The sequence below is a fragment of the Mustelus asterias genome, chromosome 8 (assembly GCF_964213995.1).
Source record: "Mustelus asterias chromosome 8, sMusAst1.hap1.1, whole genome shotgun sequence".
Lineage (NCBI taxonomy): Eukaryota > Metazoa > Chordata > Chondrichthyes > Carcharhiniformes > Triakidae > Mustelus > Mustelus asterias.
Genome location: NC_135808.1, coordinates 82,565,975 through 82,586,272, shown reverse-complemented (window position 1 = coordinate 82,586,272; position 20,298 = coordinate 82,565,975). Strand labels below are relative to the sequence as shown.

The following is a 20,298-nucleotide window of genomic DNA, read 5'->3' as shown; positions in this document are numbered from 1 at the left end:
CAGTGAGGTGGTATCATTAAATGGTACTATACATTAAAAAATCTGTCACATCATCATTAAAAGGAATATACAAAAACAATGAATACCCCAAATTCTCTCTCCAACTTGATTTGCTTATTTTAATACTAGGAGTCCTGGAAACTATTGATAAAGGAATCTGACTGGACCCATCAATGCCATCAAACCAGCAACCTCTTCAACTTAAAAACCATCTGAACGGACAGTATACTTACAAGTTGGTTTCTCTTCATTTACCAAAACACATCCAATAAAAGGGTAAAAATACTTAAGTTCCTGGGAGACACTGCAGGCTGAAAATCTGATAAGAGTGTAGTTAGCACTAATGACACCAGTTCTGAAGTGAGACATTAATGATGCTGCATTATTAACTACTAATAAAAAGTCAGTTAAGGAGCAGGAACGGGTGTGAAATCTGGATAGGTAAATATGCGATCATTGAAAGATCCCCAATTATACTTGGATAGTTTAGAATATTCCTTCTGTATTGAATTGCTTGATTCTTGATGCCCTTATGGCCTTCAAGGTCAGTATTATTAAGCTGAGGACTTCATTATTTCAGTCTTTATCTGCAATGGAAAAGCGGTTATCTATGTTGCCACAGTGTGTGCATCACTCGTATTTTATTTTTATAATAATAGACCCCTGACACTCCTCCCCACTACAAAAAAAACCTGTATGATGCGGCTTGGTCCTTCACTGATTACTTTCACTAAGGCATCACAGAGGGGTAGGGTGCAGTGGCAGGAAATCAGGCATCTCTGACACCACACAGAGGCAGCCTGCAGCCTTTAAAAGGCAGGTGCACCCTGACAGCAGACAGAAGGGAACGCAAAGTGGCCTCATACCACTTTAAAATGTCATGATTTAGACAAGATATTCTATGCCTCCACTGCATCACCCATCCACACCAGGGATGCACAAAACCCTATCGGCAATACTTCTGCTGCTAGTGAGAAGAGGATACTGATAAGCTCAATAACATGGCTGTAATTCAAGAAAAAAGTTCATTGGCCTCACCAGAATAATCAAAATAAGATTCTTATATAATCATTCTCTCCTTACATTTACTGCCACACTTCTCATAACACTCCTTCTCTCCCACTTTCCTACAATCACCAGACCACACTTTGCCTCACCAACCCCTCCGTCTTCTTGCACGCATTGCACTTTCTACTCTGACCACTAATACAACCCTCAGTTCTCCATGCCTCACATCTTTCACACAGCATAAAATCTATTTTATAGTGGCAGGTACATTCTCAAAAGACCTCACAAGATGGTCACTAACTGGAAGTGATGGCATGGTGGATCACAGAACAAGTAATCCAGAGGCCCAGGCTATTTTTCCAAGGACACAAGTTCAAATCCCACATAGCAACTGGTGGAATTTAAATCTGGAATTGAAAGCTAGTTTCAGCAATGGTGGCCATGAAACAATCAATTGCCCTGTGGGCATTGCTGGCAAGGCCAGCATTTGTTACCCATATCCCAAGAAAGAAGAAACAAGTAGCCCATTCCCTTCTTTCTTGCAGGAAGCAGTTTCATACAATGTGTGACATTGGAGAAAACCAAGTCCATTTGTACACTCTTTTCCATCAGAAGAAGATGGGCAGTTACCACAATGACAAATAGCAATATTGGAGGAGACTCCAAACAAGGATTCTTCCAGCAGTGTTAAACGCTAGGTCCTCAATATGGCAAAATTACACAGAACCATACATCTAGAAACATGGTCAAGCCTGTAATGCAGAACTGGAGTACTGCAGTCAAGGCAGCAGAAACATTGCTTGAGCATGCCAGTGGTCTTCTCAATGATATTTCTACGAGCAGCATGGCTTTCATTGGAATACAGTAAGAAGTTTAACAACACCAGGTTAAAGTCCAACAGGGTTATTTGGTAGCAAAAGCCACACAAGCTTGTGTGGCTTTTGCTACCAAATAAACCTGTTGGACTTTAACCTGGTGTTGTTAAACTTCTTACTGTGTTTACCCCAGTCCAACGCCGGCATCTCCACATCATTTCATTGGAATGCCATGGTTCCTTACACAAGTTACAAGATATATTTGGAGGAGATATGCCTTGTTGCCTTATCAGTCTCTGATTTGATCGCATTGTTGGAATGAAAGCATGATGTGGAGATGCCGGCATTGGACTGGGGTAAGCACAGTAAGAAGTCTCACAACACCAGGTTAAAGCCCAAGAGGTTTATTTGGTAGCACAAGCCACAAGCTTTCGGAGCACTTTCTAATTGATGAAGGGGCAGTGCTCCGAAAGCCTGTGGCTTGTGCTACCAAATAAACATGTTGGACTTTAACCTGGTGTTGTGAGACTTCTTACTGGGAATAAAAGCAGCCAGAGGGCTGTGTAGAATTAAATCATGACTGCCAACAGCATGAAGACCTGTGTGATGCACTGCCCAACCACTCGGAGTTAAATTCCTTTCTGTTGAGAAAGATGCCAGTATGGTGGAGAGGAACTTGCGAACTCATGTAAGTGCAGTCTATGACACCTTGGACTTGGGGGAAGAGCCTCCAATGCAGGCAAAGCCTAGTGCTCTCTCATCCTGCTTGCCTCTGTCCATTGCAGAAGTGGTGGAGAAGAAGACTTGTACTCACAACCTATGTGCCAAAGCACATTTCAACCAATACAGTATTTTTGAAGTTAATTCTCTGTTGCACCATGGGAAATGCAGCAGACAGGTCTGTGGATCTGTGGAGATGCTGCTGAACAGCATTTCTAGCATTTTCTGTTTTTATATTTGGTGTTGATTAAACTCTCAGATTTCCTTTGAATAGTACTCTTAGATCTTTTACATTCCTTGAAAGGACAGTTTAGTGTCTCATCTGAAAGACAATAGCTCCAATATGAAAACCAGCAACTTATCTCTATGGAGTAGATGAGTTCTTTAAACAGCTCTCTTCAGGGTTCTCGCCACCAGTTAGCACATTAATTTGCTGGTTGGTGAATCAGGCACTTGAGGGAATCATTTTCTTTTTAATTTGCTCATGGAATGTAACCATCTCCGACAAGACCAATATCTGGTGCCAACTCTAATTATCCTCAAGGAGGTGTTGATGAGTTGCCTTCTTGCAGTACATGTGGTGTAGGAACATCCACAGTGTTGTTTAGAAGGTAGTTCCAGAATTTTGACACAGCGACAGTGAAGGCGATTGAGGATAGTGTGTAACTTGAAGCAGAACTTGCAGGTGGTGGTGTGTCTGTTTCCCTTGTTCTTCTAGCTAGTACATAATCTAGGCTGGAACTGCAGTGTGGGACTGAGGTATTTCCTCATTTGCCAACTCTTGGTAAACATTAAAGTGGCAGACCTGAACAAGCATGCCATATTCTCGGTATCCTCAAAAACATGCCACCATAACGGATTTACTGGTCATACTATCATTGGTATAGGGTGACTGCTAATAATTCACACGGTAACAGAAAGTCCTTTCATTTTTAAGATTTTGGAATTTATATATTCATGCTTATAATGATTGAATTGCAGTGGATCCTGTTACAAGTGAGGCAGCCTTCTATATATTTACACTGTTCTACCAGCATCTTAAAAGAATGCTAGATGTCATGACTTTAGCTGTTACCCTCACTTGGCTCTACCCTATGGCACACTTTCTATTTGCTTGAATCCAAGCTGTACCCGTTGACAATGACTTACATGTGATTTATATTACCCATCCCATCACAAACAGGAGTGTGAATTCTCTTCTAATATGAATCAGCAGAATTCCTGGGTTTATTTTTCCTTTGGTAATGATCTGCGAATGAAACTGCATTTTTGGAAATCACAAAAGAGTTTTTAAACTCATTCAAAAATCAATCCACCTGCGCAGAGTTAAAGTCGGGCTCAGGCTCAGGTTAAATTATTTCATTACTGGTTGGTAAATTATGAAAAGTAATTTCATACTTTTAGAATTCCACCCCTTCTCCCCCCACTCTCTATGATTGTGAGATACTTTGGGCATTCTGGGGTTATGGAAAGCACTATATAAATGCAAGCCATTCTTTCCTTTCAAGGTGTTCAGGCACTGCAGCAACTGCTGAATACAAAAGTGCTTCTATCGCATGGTCCAGAAGTTCAATCATTGTGCTCCCATTTTGCAGGGGTAATACAGATGCTTAAAGATCAAGATGCACATGCTAATTCCATGTTAGAAGTGTTCCACCTACCATTGAATCAGGCCAAAGGCATTTAAAACAATCATATTATTTCAATAAGGATCCTACATTTGAATATTTCTGCAAAGAGAGGCATATGGCCGAAGCTTTTCATTTTGTACTCATCCAATGCAATGCAAGAATGTCAAATTTCAACTGATCATAACAATTTATAGTACAGGAGAAAAGGATGCTGATTGGCTGAGGCTTTGCCATGGAGAAAGCAATGGGGAATTATAGGCTCACCAAGCTCTCAGACAATTCAAAAAAAGTGCAAGGCTTGAGCACATTCTTCTTAATCGCAGAGAATGGAACTGCGTAGTAATAGCGAGTGAGTTCTTTGAAATGTCTGAAAACCTTATGTTGCATTTCAGGATTGTACCTCAACAAGTGAGTGTTTGGATTAACTTCAGATCTGTTTGGATGGTGAACAACAGTTTATTTTTATTGAACCATTGTATTTTTCCAGAATCACTCACAGCGCCCATTACTATCCTCCTCCTTTCCCGCACCATCCCCCTACATATGTGCCTTGGTTATTTCAAATATTAAATCAACTTCTGATGAAAACTAAATTCTGAATTTTGTGGAAGATGAATTGCAGAAACCAAAGTCTCCTTCAATAACCTACAGAAAAAGAAATAAATCAATAGGAACTAATACGAATGGGAGATGGCGCACGATGGGGAGGAAATGCTGCAGCCTGTTAATAGCTTGCCCAGGAAACTGTTACCTGACCTGTTCTGCCCTGGGTCTCCTGAGAACAGAATAAACTGCTACTCTAATCAGTGATGGACTTTTTTGCTCTCCTGGGGCATGCTGTAGGTACCGTAAAACACTTCCAGATAGCGAAAATTTTATGAACAAAGGCAACAATAATGCAGAATATAGCTTCATGTAATGGCACACCATCAAATAGCCTGTCTCTATTTTGTTGCCCTGCTCGAGATGAAGTGCCTACTTGTGTGCTGTGCATGTCTCTCTCGCTCAGACATAAAGGCAGCAATCCCATTAAAGGAAAACTCCAGGGAGGCTTCATAAGGAAATAATGGGAGTTCCTGTATTAATAACGTAGCTCCATATATATTTTATATTAAAATTATTTAATTGCCAATGGTGAGCAATAAAGATTTGCATTTCTACTCAAAATATAATGGAGAACGTCTTATTTAGAGCCTCGTGACTCATATGGGGTTAAAACATCAGCTCTCGAATAGCTGTGCAGCACTTAGTGCTCCAGTTAGGCCGCTGATCCAGCCACCGACAATGTAGCAGAATGCTACCTCCAGGCATCTGCAACTCTAACCTGTTCCAGGCAGCAGATTATTTTATTATGTAAATTGGAGTTTTAAGATGTACGTGGGAGCCCAATAGCAATTTTTGAAGACAGCTGGACAGAGCACGGATGAGCCTATTTTACTGCTGGTGCAGACGAAGACAACCAGAGTGGGTCAGTTTCGAATTATTTCCCTGGGTCTAAGAGGAGCTGCTTTTAGCACCCACAAAAATATCAGTACCCTTCCCCCCCCCATCCTCGCAATTGTAATTCCCAACACCCAACATAGGATTTGTCTTGCTGTCGGGCGGGTAAGTCAATCTTGCATTGGCCCAAATCCAGCAAAATACACCAACATCTCCATTGGGGTGGGTGGCTCACAGGTTTGATGAAATAGGGTTTGGGCTTTGAAAATGGCTTCAGCTTTTCACTAGCAGCGTGCGTTGTTAGCTGGCAAAAAATTCAGGAGTTAAAATCTATCCCAATAGCTTTTAATCCCACCTGGGACAGCCTTCTAGTAATAGGGTAGAACAGCAAAGTGTGAGGACAACATGCCTACCGTGGAAATTATCCAATGGTCCTCCTGACTCAAATAACACACTGGACACCAGGTAAGTATGGTTACCACAGTCACCAATCATTTGACTTAACCCTCCAAACAAACATCAATTTTTCACTGAATTTTAGAGTAAATAAATGTAAATGAGGTGCATAAGGAGTGGATCTTTCCTCCTAGTACCGCATGTTAAAATCTACCCCGATAAAAATAAGCAGGAAAATTTTAAATGGACACAAATCATTGATCACTCCCTGTATTTTCTGCTCTTCTGTGGAGCAGAGGCAGGAGATTGGTTTAGTGCAGAACCATCAAAGTAATCTCCCAAGTGGCTCAATAAATTATGTGAGAATATATCAGACATATTAAGAATGCCCTGGCAGGATTGGATTGCTACAACTGACTTTACCACATGGGTTAAGGATTAGTGGGCAGAATTTTCCTATTTTTCAAAGTATCGGTTTCAGCAAGAAAATTGGAGAGAATCCCAGCAGCGAGAAAAACGGTTGTATATTCAGCCCCTTAAGAAAAAGAAATTTCATTAGTTTCACGCCATGCCCATGGCAGCCTGCCTCTGATTCACTCGTCAACACCTTAATGTCTGTAATCTGTGGGGCGCACTATTTAAATATCTGCCCAGCACTTGTTCCAAGTCCAATCAGGATAGGGAAGTGGGGGGAGGTGAGTGGAGAAGGATGCGGCTATGATTGTGAGCACCAGCTCACTCCATAAGAGGACGGGGATACAGTGATGAAAGAAGATGAAAGGTCTTCTTTGTGTAGCCAGAGTAAGTCTGCCTCCGCATGTCTCCTGCAAGCACCCCATAACACAGCTTTCAGACCTTCACAGTGATCTCACTCCCACCCACCTCCCCCCAGTAACTCTTGTGCTTCTCACATGCTCACTCCCACTAACTTCCCACACATGCCAGACTTCATTCCCATCTGACCTGGAATGATTCTCCTACACCTACTCTCTCCCCATCTGTCTCACTGCAGGACAAGCTCGATCACAATCAGTGTAAGGAGACATAGCCAGCCAGAATGATGTCCAAGCTCAAAGCCCTTTTGAGGAAACATCCTTGAGTTTGTTGGTGAGGAGCAGGCCTACACAGTCCAGAAGGTAAGGTGGGGCAAGGGACACAAATGAGAACCCTCAACATATTCAGCCTCACCTAAATTGCATTTCTCCTATCAATGTTCCTCTGTCCCGCACCAATGCCATCTAATTTCCCCTGCAGGTCAATCAGCAGACCAGCCTGGACCATCTTCAGACCCCCTGGACACGATGAAACTCAACAGCTCCGAGGGAGACATCTCTAAGGCAAGCATAGAAGAGGAGTCACAGCTGTCACCTGCACCCTCCACCAATACCAATACACATACTTTGGTGGGAATTAGTAGTCGGCAGGCTTTTGGTTTGAGCACCTCACAGCTGATGATTCACAACAGGTGGAGGCAGGGTTGTCCCAGGGATCCGGCACTCAGAGGGAGGCCAGGACTCTGCTGAGTCCCAGTCGGATGATGTGCCCCTGGGTTCGGTCATCCCAGAGCTGCTGGAGCTACAAAGGAGGAGTCGGGAATATCAGGAAAGGATGTCAGCATTGCCCTTCAGACGGCCAGGCCTGCTGGAGGCGTCCCATTCCCTTCTGTCTGAGGAAATGGTGGCACCATGGTGTTGGAGGCCAACACTGTGAGGGTAGAATCTGCAGTGAAGAACTTGGTGCAAGACATGCACTCCATGGTTCATGAACTCTGGCTGAGGGTATAAGCTCCATGATACAGGGGGCTTCAACTACATGGTGAAGGCACTCGTGGTGTGGAAGTTAAAAAGTTCAGGTTGAAGTTTCATAGTTTGGAACTTAAATTGTGTGGAAGTTAAGATGTTAAAATTAGAATCATGCCTTCGCTATACAACAGTGGAAAATGTTTATCAGCTTACTGACCTTTAAAAGGAGTCAGTCTCTGCTATTTCTTCACAAGCCCCCATAACATTTTCCTTTTTCAGCCTTCACCAGAGGGCGAACAAGACCAGAGTTTTTCCATAACAAATACCAAAGGCAAGATATGAGGATATGCTATGCAAATGAAGGATTAGCAGAAGTCAATTTTTTATTGAATGAGAACGGGTGAAAGGCCGGGATTTAATTGGCTAATATGTATGTCAATGAAAGATGTGAAAAATCTCTTGTTCCTGATTTGCTGTAATTGACTATAACCGCTGAGTTGTTTCTCTGTAACCTCAGAACTGTTCCGGTCAATCCGACTTGGCCGTGGAGAGTTCTCCTTGTGCACAAGTAGTTAAAGACCTTGCATTGGATGCATGGTGTCCAGCGCTGTTCGTGTAAGGAGTTGACTGAGTGCCTTTAGATTGCTGCGACTCAAGAGAACTTTAACAGTGGGAATTCATGAGTGTCTGCATCAGAGGACAGCAGGGCTTCTGGATCTCAATCCAGTTGCCCCTCTATTCCATGGAGTAGCATAGGGGCTGCCAGGCATTTGAAGAAAAGATTGGCGATGCGCAGCCCAGGGCGTTCCACCCTGAAGACCTTGGGATGCCTAGTCCATCTGAAATCCCCCTCCCTGTGAACATCACACCTCCAGTCCCACACACCAAGGGGTCGCATAACAACACCCATACTGCCAAAAGCAGGCCTGGACCCTCAAAGTTCCAGTCCTCCAGGATACGCCTGCCAAGGTAATCTCAGGCAGCATCGCTGATCTAATTTTAACCCCAACTTCACATCCCTGCCTTGCCCCAATAACCCTTCACCCCCTTGCTTATCAAGAATCTATCTACTTTTGCCTTAAAGATATTCAATTACTCTGTCTCAAGCACCTTTTGAGGAATAGAATTCAGTGTCTCACACCTTCTGAAAGACCAATATTGCACACAGTACTCCAGATGTGGGCTCACTAATGCCCTGTATAACTGAAACATAACCTTGCAACTCTTGTATTCAATTCCCTTCACAATCAATTATGATGTTCTATTAGCTTTGCTAATTACTTGCTGTGCACTCACTTTCGTGATTCATGCATTAGGACACCTCTGCATCTTAGTGCATTGAAATCTTGCACCATGTAGATAATATGCTTCTTTTTTATTCGTCCTGCCATTATGGACAACTTCACGTTTTCCCACATTGGCACAGTGGTTAGCACTGCTGTGTCACAGCGCCAGGGACCCAGGTTCGATTTCTGGCTTGGGTCACTGTCTGTGTGGAGTCTGCACGTTCTCCCCGTGTCTGCGTGGGTTCCCTCCCGGTGGTCTGGTTTCCTCTCGTGGTCCAAAAAGATATGCTGGTTAGGTGCATTAATCATGCTAATTCTCCCTCAGTGTACCCGAACAGACATTGGAGTGTAACGACTAGGAGATTTTCACAGTAACTTCATTGCAGTGTTAATGTAAGCCTACTTGTGACACTAATAATAAATTTTAAAAATAAAATTATGATTCATTTGCCAAACCTTTGTCCATTCACCTAACCTATCTATATTATTTCGTAGCCTTTTAATGTCCTCACTTTTAGAATGTGCCATGCTTTATATTTTACTCAATTAAAATTAACTTAGCTGGACAATTTAGCTGAGCACTGCATAGCACCAGATTTGTTAGCCCCTTTGCCACTTGTGCACCAGTCTTATCTCACGCTCCACTATGAACACACCCAACCTGGACTGGCCTGAGCCACCCACTGCCCAAAGTGCCCAACTCAAGATCTGACAAAATCCAAAATCCAGCATGGGCTCAGTCCCGAAGTTGCTGGTTTTGAGAGAGTGTAACTGTACCATGATTACAACAGTGCTAAATTAACTGTAACCAAACTTTTCCAGGTCCTGTTAGATATATGTCAGGTTTCTGTTACTTATTACCATTATTTACTATTCAATAAATATATTTGTCAATTAATGCTCACTGCATGGTTAGTGTAGTGTCATTCCATTGCTTCTTGAAGATGAGAAAGATGTAATGAGGCACGGGAAAGCAGCAGTATGAAAGTAATCCAAAGAAGAGTTATCCTGAGCATGCAACCAAATTTACCTGGACGTCTGTGTGAGGTTTAAGTTATTCAAGGCACCCTCTGTATGAGAATCAAATATCACTGTACTTTAATGCACTTGGGATCAACGTCCTTCTCCCAAAGTTGTGCGTGATTCTGCAGGTACCCTGATATTTCATGTTACTGTGCATCAAACATTGCTTTGAAATAATGCACAGGCAATAGTATAGCTCCAGCCTCATAAATGTGAAAAGGGTACTATGAGCATAATGCTAAAATATATCGTGCAATAAATATGTCCTAAAAATAAATTATGTTTACTTTGGCAAAGCAAGTTCATTGTTATAAAGTACTGCCCTACATTTAAAAAACAAGAAAACATGCACCTAGATGCAAATTGTGCATCAGCCACATAAAATCCACAACTTCAGCAAGAAAGTGCTGAAAGGGCTCAGATGTGATACATCAGGACTTTCACTGGTGTTATGAGTAATGGAGTGCCCATCCTTCCTTCACAAGGCCATTACCACAAGAGGAGGCAAGGCTGGGTTAAGAACTGCCAACACTGGAAGTTCCTGCCTGACTCTTGGTGGGACCTGACGGAGGATCAGCTATTGTCCTCGGCTGCTAAATGACTGACATTCACTGTTACAGACCCTGCATCAAGGCCAGCTGCGAACTCCATTCATGGCGGTCCAAATTGCAACAGCAAGGATCTCCCTTTAAGCACTTCAATTATCGTTAATGGCTTTTAGTGAGAGTTTAACTTTATTACCCATGTCTGGGTTCCATTTAGGAACCGTCTTTAGCAACCCTCCCCCAAGACCAAATTCCCTTCTAAATACCTCTAAATGTATCCATAATACAATAGTTGAACAATCCTTACATGCATGAAAACCAAGACAATCATCTCTCCTCCTCAGGAAATAGCACCTCATAACCTCAAGTAACATAATTTGCAAAATTACGCTACAATCATCATTCCAGCATCACTTTTAGCTAAATCACTATCAGTTATCAGTGAGGTTTGATAAGGGAGCCATTTTACGACAACACCTTATTCTCCCCTCTCTCGTACTGGTACAATCCGTGGCAGCATTGCTTGGAAGCTATGCTTTTCCTGACGTAGAGTTGAAAACACCACAAGCCTCTGGATCCACTCATCAAATCATTCAAGTACCACATGCTAACAATTGAATAATTAAAGAAGTTGGCTTGTTACTGGCAGGAACAGAATGTGACACCAATTCGATGACATCATCTGGCATTAGAATCATTCCATTCCACAAGCAGCTAATGATTATTGTGTTGAAATTGTGGTAAGACTCCTCACCATCCCACCTCCATGTGAAACATTTAAGACTTCAGCATTTCAGGCTCTTTTAAAAACATAAATTGAACTGCCGTATAAATTGTCAACTTTAATAGAGAATACTTTACAATAAGGATCTAAGCTGCACTCATCAGCTGCATTCATCCTTGTTTATTCATCTGAAAAATATACTACCACGTGCTTAATGCTGCTGTCTGCCATTAATTTACAGTTTCTGTAAGCTATCCGTTCTTGTAAGGACAACATTCAAAAAAATTATTTCCAATCCATCTCTCATAATAACAACTTTGATATTGACTCTGAATTAGCATTAGCAGTGATTCTACATTGAGCCAAGACATTTCAACAAACCAGTCAGTTTGGTTCCTTCATGTAGTCAGTCTTAGAGACAGGAAATGACTTACATTGTTCTATAAAATAAAATATTTATATGAAAAAACCTTTACGGCTCATGGGAAAAATATAAAAACAGGGGAGGTAGTGGCATAGTGGTATTCCCTGAACTAGTAATCCAGAGAGCCAAGGTAATCCTCTAGGGACCCGGGTTCGAATCCCCACTGCGGCAGATGATGAAATAAAAATCTGGAATTAAAAGTCTAATGGGTGACCATGAAACCATTGTCATTTGTTGTAAAAACCATCTGGTTCACTAATGTATTTTAGGGAAGGGAATCTGCTGCCCTTAACTGATCTGGCCTACATGTGACTCCAGACCCAGAGCCATGTGGTTGACTCTTATCTATCCTCTGAAATGGCCAACCCACTCAGTTCAAGGGTAATTAGGGATGGGCATTGGGCCAGAGACATTCACGTCCCATGAACAAGTTTTTAAAAAATTGAACAGGATTAGCAAAATTATATTGAAGGACTATTATAATCCTGCAAAGTTAGCGGGGAAAGCTTCTGTTAACCAATAAACTGACCAGTAAGGTTATTGGACTAGATGGGGGGGAACCAGGTACAGTGGACCCAAGAGCCTCATCAACTGTGTACAGTTCTGGTCACCCTATTATAGAAAGGATATTATTAAACTAGAAAGAGTGCAGAAAAGATTTATTAGGATGTCACCAGGACATGATGGTTTCAGTTACAAGGAGAGGCTGGATAGACTGGGACTTTTTCCCCTGGAGCTTAGGAGACTTAGGGGTGATCTTATAGAGGTCTATAAAATAATGAGGGGCATAGATCAGTTAGATAGTCAACATCTTTTCTCAAAGGTAGGGGCGTCTAAAACTAGAGGGCATAGGTTTAAGGTGAAAGGGAAGTCTTTTAAAAAGCATTTAGACAGTTACATGGGTAAGATGGGTATCGAGAGATATGGACCAAACGTGGGCAATTGTAACTAGCTTAGTGGTTAAAAATAAGGGCAACATGAACAAGTTGGGCCGAAGGGTCTGTTTTCATGCTGTAAACCTCTATGACTAACTCTTTCTATGAATCTGTGGTACATGTCACAAGAGCCATTTGCAAACAATGTAACATTATTGCTATACCTTTTAATGTGCCGATGAAACTTTCGATCTTACTTTCACTCCCAGTTTCAAAGAGGAAATAAAAGCAAGGCTGTCTCCATTTAACGCTTTAAAAAAAAAAATCACGGAATTTCAGCTAAAGATTTATCAAGTACAGCAGGCCCCACTGCATATTTAGGCAGCAGTTTAGGCAGCTCCCGTGCAGCTTCATCCAACTCCACAAGTAGGCTCGCAACTCAACACACAGCTGATTTCAATTAGGAAGAATTTGAGGTACAAAAGTCAAATGGAAATAAGAGAGAGATGTTAAAGACAGGCAAACTTTGGTCCATTATGACATTTAGAAGCATTTTTGAGGCATCTGTTTTCTACAGGGAGAGATTAGTCATTTTACCGAGAGGCATTCAGACTTTAAAGGGCAACTCCACCCTAACTGTAATTGAGGATATATTGAAGGCGCCAAGACAAGAGAGCTAACTTTTGGGAAATAGAGTTTAACCCTTCAGTCTCCCTCAGTTCAGTTACAAACATCCCCCCCAAATATCTTCTATTCTGTGCAGATTGCAATTCTTGAAAGCATTGGCTTGTGCTGAGCTATTATTTTACACATTCAAAATTAGGTTCCATGACCTTGCCTACTTGACCACTCACACAATAGTGGAAAGTGAATGCTGTCAGGTTATTTAATCATGGGAGATCAGATTGGCTGAACAGAATCCCATCCTCATCCAGTATGCACCTTTCTACAAGCTAACAATTTCCGCCTTCCAAACTCAATGGTGCCGAGGCAACTTACACAACTCTGGCTGAGAACAGGCAACACATCACATCACAGAATAAAAAAAACGTGCAGCCTTTCCTTGCCTGTGGGACAACAGTCAGGTTTCACTAACACTTTGTTGATGTCCAACACCTGAGGTGCTTCAATGATGTCAGACTGTCCGACATCAAGACAAAACCTTCCCCAAGTCAGAAGATCGGATCCGGTTATCTTTGATTCTCCCATCAAAACCACTCTCACGCCAAGTGCCTCCTTGCCTCTCCAGTCACCATCGTAGGTCATGCTCAATCTAAACGTGCTGTTTAACCTCAATCTAGGTTGTAAACAACACATCCTGACCGTCGCAAACTCAGCTAATTTCTACATCTGTAATACTGCTCATCACGATCCTACCTCTGTTGTTCCAATGTTGAGACACTTTTGCCGCCCTCCAGACTTCACAATTCCTGCACTTTTTCTAGCCCTCTGTCATCCATCCTTCATATTCTCCAAAATGTCCAAAGTTCTACCACAACGATTTCATCCTGCCAGTCCTCCTACGTGTTAAGTTTAAAATTCATGTTCTCAATCCGTAAGTATGGCCTCACTCCATCCTACCTCCGAAATATCCTACAGTAATTTAATTCCTTTACCTCCGGTCTCACCGCTCCTCCCCGCCGATACCTCCTACTGCTCTCCAGGTTATATTCTCTGGAATTCCCTCCCTAAACATCTTCCCAAAATCCATATCTCTGACCAACTTTTAAAGAAAGAAAAGAAAGTTTATTTATCAATCACAAGTAAGCTTACATTAACACTGCAATGAAGTTACTACGAAAATCCCCTAGTCGCCACACTCCAGCGCCTGTTCGGGTTCACTGAGGGAGAATTTAGCGTGGCCAATTCATCTAACCTGCACATCTTTGGACTGTGGGAGGATACCGGAGCACCTGGACGAAACCCACACAAACGTGGGAAGAATGTGCAAACTCCACACAGACAGTGACCCAAGCCGGGAATCGAACCCGGGTCCCTGGTGTTGTGAGGCAGCAGTGTTAACCACTCTGCCACCGTGCTGCCCTTTTCAATTACCACTCCTAATCTCTCCTTTTGTGGCTCAAATGTATGTCATTTGCGAAGTACATTGCTGCTAATATATGCCAGCTAAATTATCACTGATCAATTCATAGCACTTAGTCAAAAGGTGCTACAAAATGAAGGTTCTTTATTTACACAGACACGAGAGTTCATTATTAGAGCCTCAAATCTCTGGGTGATATCCTCTGTCTGAACTTCCAGTGCAATATCTCGGGGTTGCTGTATTGTCAGTACCGCATTTATTATTATATGATAATTGCAACAAAGGAACTAGCTAATGAGGTGAAAACATGTATTGTTCAGCTACCTTAATTCTAAATTTCATCTGTCAATCATACAAACAATTTCCAGGTGAGCACGTACAGTCAGGGAACTAAAAGTTTTAATGCAATATTGGGAACTTGTGAAATGGTTAACTACCGAGACCAAAATCAATACAAAGGAGAGCAGGAAGTTCTGCTAGTATCGCTTGCTACAACATGTCGTTTAAAGGTGTTGTGGATGAAGCTGATTGGCCTAGAACAACAATTATTGCATTTTAAGGTACATCGTCGCACAGAAATAGCTTGAAACATTGCTGAAAGATATAAAATGCTGCATATATATATAAACCTTCCTTTCTCGTTATATTTTTATAACATTCCATCGCCATTAATTCCTCTAATTTCAATCTTAAGCTTGCGAACTGTGACAAAATGAAGTCTGTTGTCCATGGTTTCTTACTTTTCAACGAGTAGACAAAAATGTAATTGAAATTTTTAAAAAAACAGAAAATTACTAGACAACAGCATCTGTGGAGAGAAAAAGAGAGTTAATGTTTCAGGTTGATGACTTTACATCATAAGGTTTTCTCTCCCCACAGATGCTGCCAGACTGGCTAAGTGTCTCCAGCATTTTGTGTTTTTATTTCAGGTTTCCAGCATCCGTAGTATTTTACTTTTGTATTAATTTTAAACCCTCATGTTTAAAGTGGAAGCTACATGTATATATTATTATAATTATGTCCTGTCACCTGTGAACACTGTAATATGATTTTCCATTCAGAATAGTTGGTCCTCTCACAAAACCACTTAATTGTGCAATTCCCTCATTTAAAACTCTTGGAGAATGCATGCAGTTGCAGGATCTGACCATTGGATGGCACCATACAGCAGATTTGTCAAACTTCATTCAAACATTTTGTTCAATATTCATTCCTTTGTCACTGAAATTTCTTATTATCAAGAGAAAGATTGAAAGAAAATGTTAACTTATTCTAAGATTTTAAAAATCTCATATTGTGATTTAATGTATTCATTTCAGTATTGTAATACCTCAGTAAACATCTTTACTTGAAGATCTAAGCCTCCCTGAGAGGCTTGAGTTTGGGTCTGATGATTTCTCCCAGAGATATGAATTTGTATTGTGCAGTTTTTCTGTTTCGGTATCAGCAGCATTCAGACAGGTTTAGAGTATATTTCTATGGTTTCTAGCAGTTATTGTCCAGCTATATGAAGAAAAGTTAGAGGACAGATTTACAACCTCAGTGGCGCCATGCTCTAACAGTGGCCACTGTTGAGACTGTATCATCAGGGAAAGGCATCCTTGAAGACTTAAGTTTATTTTTGGGAAACTGAGGCCAGGCAGACTCCAAAGATCAAGGTTAGGCGTTGTTAAAGTGGAAGTCCCTCGGGTTCAGGAGCAGCCAATTGCCACTTGGTGAAGGGCCTCTCAGCCATGGGGTACCCAATAAGGAGGGCTCCTCTCCTCACCGGGGACTACTGAGGGCAGGAAACTGCCCTTAAATAGGCCATTAAGTGGCTCAATTGCCTGCCTAGTGGGCAGCTGCGCCACTGAGATTCCTGCTGCTGGCAATATGCTTCTTTTCTGATGCTTTGCCCCAGTTTGTCAGCTCTCCCATCTCCCAGCCCATTTGGGTCAGGAAAATTTAGCCCAGAAAGTGAGATAAAAGGATAGTCTATTAATCACACACATGATACAGCACTTTTTTTAGAGTTTGATAAACTTCATAAACTTTAGTAAGTTGGGGCTGAGAGAAACTGGAGTTAAAAGAAAATAGGAAGCAAGAACTAGGTGAGAGACAAAACTGTGAAAGAGATGAGTAGGTTAAAATTTACATGTGCTGATCTTTGGACCCAAAGTCAGCACTTGCAAACAGCTTGCCCAACTGGGAAGCCCAAGTTTGTCCTGAAATTGGGTCCTGGACTTATTTCAATAATTGAGTTGAATTTCACAGACAGTTCACCTATTACAGCACACAAACTCCTGTTCTGACTGCAGTGGCCTTCAGGACAGTTCTGGGGGCTGAGTGTAGCTGTCAGTAGAAGTTCTGTGGGGCCAAGTACAGCACTTCCAGGAGTACCACCTTCTGGTTCCATATGAATTAAATAAGAAAATTACATTTCTGGTGGTACCAGTTCCTTCACTGCTTCCATGTCGGGAAAACATGTATGGGGCATGCTCAGTGCTCAGATTGGACCAAAACAGCAAATCCTTAAACACTGACATTGCAGGAGTAACTTCAGCAGTGGTTCAAGAAGGTGGCCCGCTACTATCAATTTGAAAACAGCTGGTGATTGGCAATAAATGCTGGCCTTGCCAGCGACGGCAATATCCAACAATGAACACTGCCCTGACCTAGTATCAATGAGACAGAAAGGGTAACATTGTCATGCCTTTGTACTTACAGGATGCACAGATTGCTGTCATTGTTCAAATAAATCTGTGTGTTACATGTTGAATTTCAAAGAATTTGAACAAATATAGAGATCACACATTTTGTGTATCAGGTCAATCTGATCATGAGGCATGGGTAGAATGCAGCAGAGAAACATGTAATTATGTCATTAACAGTGTTATGTTGGCTAAGGGGTCAAACCATGCTTTATCCCAAATTCTGCAGGGAAATTTCCAAAGGATTTCTTTTGACAGTTTTGTTTGACTTAACACTTTGTGAACTGGCTCCAAGCCTTGATATTATGAAACTAATTGGAAGTGATGCAAGATGCAGTTAAACTCCAACATACCAATCATGGCAAAGGGGCTTTTTGCCAATGGCACACCATCCCAAATTATTTTTCACATATAGCAACATTTCAGTTCCTAGGAACTGTGGCTTTGGCTATACAAATAATGATGATCAGAAAAAAATCCTCACAAAAACACAAGGAATAGGAGCAGGAGTAGACCACATGGCCCATTGAGCTTCCTCTGCCATTTACTGTGATAATGGTTGACCTTGGACTTCAACATCATTTTCCCGCCTGCTTTGTATCCCTTAATTCTCTGAGACACCAAAAATCTGTCTATCCCAGCCTTTAATATATTCAACAAAGGAGCATCCACAACGCTCTAGGGTTGAGAATTCCAAAGATTCACGACTCTTTGAACACAATAATTTCTCATCTGAGTTCTAAATGATCGGCCCCTTATCTTGAAATTGTGCTCCCGTGTTTTAGATTCCCTGACCAGCAAAAGCAATCTCTCAGTATTCACACGATCAAGCCTCTTCAGAACTTTATAGGTTTAATTGAGATTGCCTCTCATTCTTCTAAACTCCAAAGAATATAAGCCCAATTTACTTACCCTCTCATCACAGGACAACTACCTCATCGCAGGAACCAATTTATTGAACTTTGCTGTACCAGCTCCAATGAAAGTACATCCTTTCTTAAATGTGGAGGCCAAAACTGCACACAGTACTGCAGTCCCATCCAAATTCTTTACAACGTTAGTTTGACTTCTTTATTCTTGTATTCCAATCCCCCTACAATAAAGGCCAATATGCTATTTGCCTTCCTAATTGCTTGACTGTACCTACATGCTAACTTTCTGCATTCCTTATATGAGCACAGCCAAGGCTCTTTGAACATTAAGACTAAAAAGTTTCTTACCTTTTAAATATTTTTTTTATTGTTACTACCAAAGTGAGTAATTTCATGATTTTTTACATTATATTCCGTCTGCCATCTTGTTGCCCATTCACTTTCTCGGTGTCCTCCCCACAGCTTACCTTTCCACCTAGCTTGGTATCAACAGAAAACTTGGATATATTACTCTGTCTCTTTATCTAACTAATGAATATAAATTGTAAATAGTTGAGACCCCAGCATTGATCTTTGCAGCACTCCACTATTCACTGCCTGCCAACTTAAAAAAGCCTAATTTATTCCCATTCACTGATTTATATTTGTTAACCAATCCTCTATCCATATTAATATATTAACCCCAACTCAATGAGCCTTTATCTTGCCTTTTGTGTGACCCCTTATTGAATATCTTTTGGAAATCCAGGTATACTACATCTACTGGTTTCCCTTTACCTACCCTACCACTTCCATCCTCAAAAAACTTTAATAAATTTTTCAAACAGGAATTCCCTTTCGTAAAACTATGTTGATTTGTTCTAATCATACTATGCTGAATTCTAAGTGCATTGTAAGACTTCCCAACAGCTGATGTTAGACTAACTGGTCCATAGTTCACTGTTTTCTCTCTCTCTCTCCTTCCTTGAAAAGCAGCAGAACATTTGCCAATTTTCAATCTAATGGGATCTTCTGGCCAATCCAGCCTGTCCTACATAATTGTGAAACATAAATTCATTCTATCCCACCCAAAGCTTATTGATTTCTAGGGAGAGAAAGAAACAATTAAAAACCCATAGAAATTTGGGAAAAAGTATTTTGGGAAATTCTTTTTCGATCCATCTGGGCAATCAAAATTAATCCAGGAGATCAGTCTAGGGGTCCAGATTTCCCTGCAGTACTTGCCCTGTGTAAGATGCAATCTCTTCCCAAGCTCAGAAAATGGCCAAATCTTGCTTGAAATAATTCAGTGAATCAGCCTTTATTAAACAAGTCAGCAGCCTGTTTCCAAGGTTTACGATTCTCCAGGCAGAAAAAAAACACCTCTTAATATCTAACCTAGATCTGGCCTTATACAATTTAAAATTATGACCCCTGTTTCTCCCTAAGCTGGTTACACTAACTGGCACAAACTGTTGTCTGGAACACAATTTATTTCCTTGCCTATCTTAAAAGTCTCGATCTGATCACCTCTGGTCTACGCTTCTCTAAACTGCAGGGACCAAAACTCTCTTGGCATAGCTATTAAGATGCTTTCAACTAGGAATTAGCCTTGTGGCCCTCCTTTGCAACCTTTTCCAAAATCTCATTATTAACCAGATAAGACAACCAAAATTGGATATAGTATTCCAAGTAAGATCAGACTAATATATTGTACAAGAACAAAATGGCATGCTTTGTTTTTATAATTAAATATCCTACAAATGTAACCCAACACCAAATTTGTTCTAGTTATGATGGCATTTCTCATGAGCCTCTGGAGATGTATGCATTGGAAAGTCCAAGTCTCTTACTTTCTTCACCTTCTTTAAAGCTTTTCGATGGAGGGTGGATGTACATTGAACTTTTGCTCAGCCCACAAGCACTTTTCCAAATTCAAAATCATTTGCAACTCCTGAGCCCGAATTCTCCCACACATCAAGATGTGCCTAAAGCAGCAGAGCTTTGTCTGTCATCCTAATACCCTCACAGATCTTAGCAACATCTACAAATTTGCAGATTGGGCCCTAAATCATTAGTAAAAA

At 41.3% G+C, this 20,298-nt stretch overlaps 1 protein-coding gene across 2 annotated transcripts in view; it reads right to left on the bottom strand.

Annotated features, from left to right (window-relative positions):
* Positions 1 to 20,298, bottom strand: part of pde4dip (phosphodiesterase 4D interacting protein) — a 425,654-nt gene that overhangs the window by 328,932 nt on the left and 76,424 nt on the right. The window lies entirely within an intron of this gene.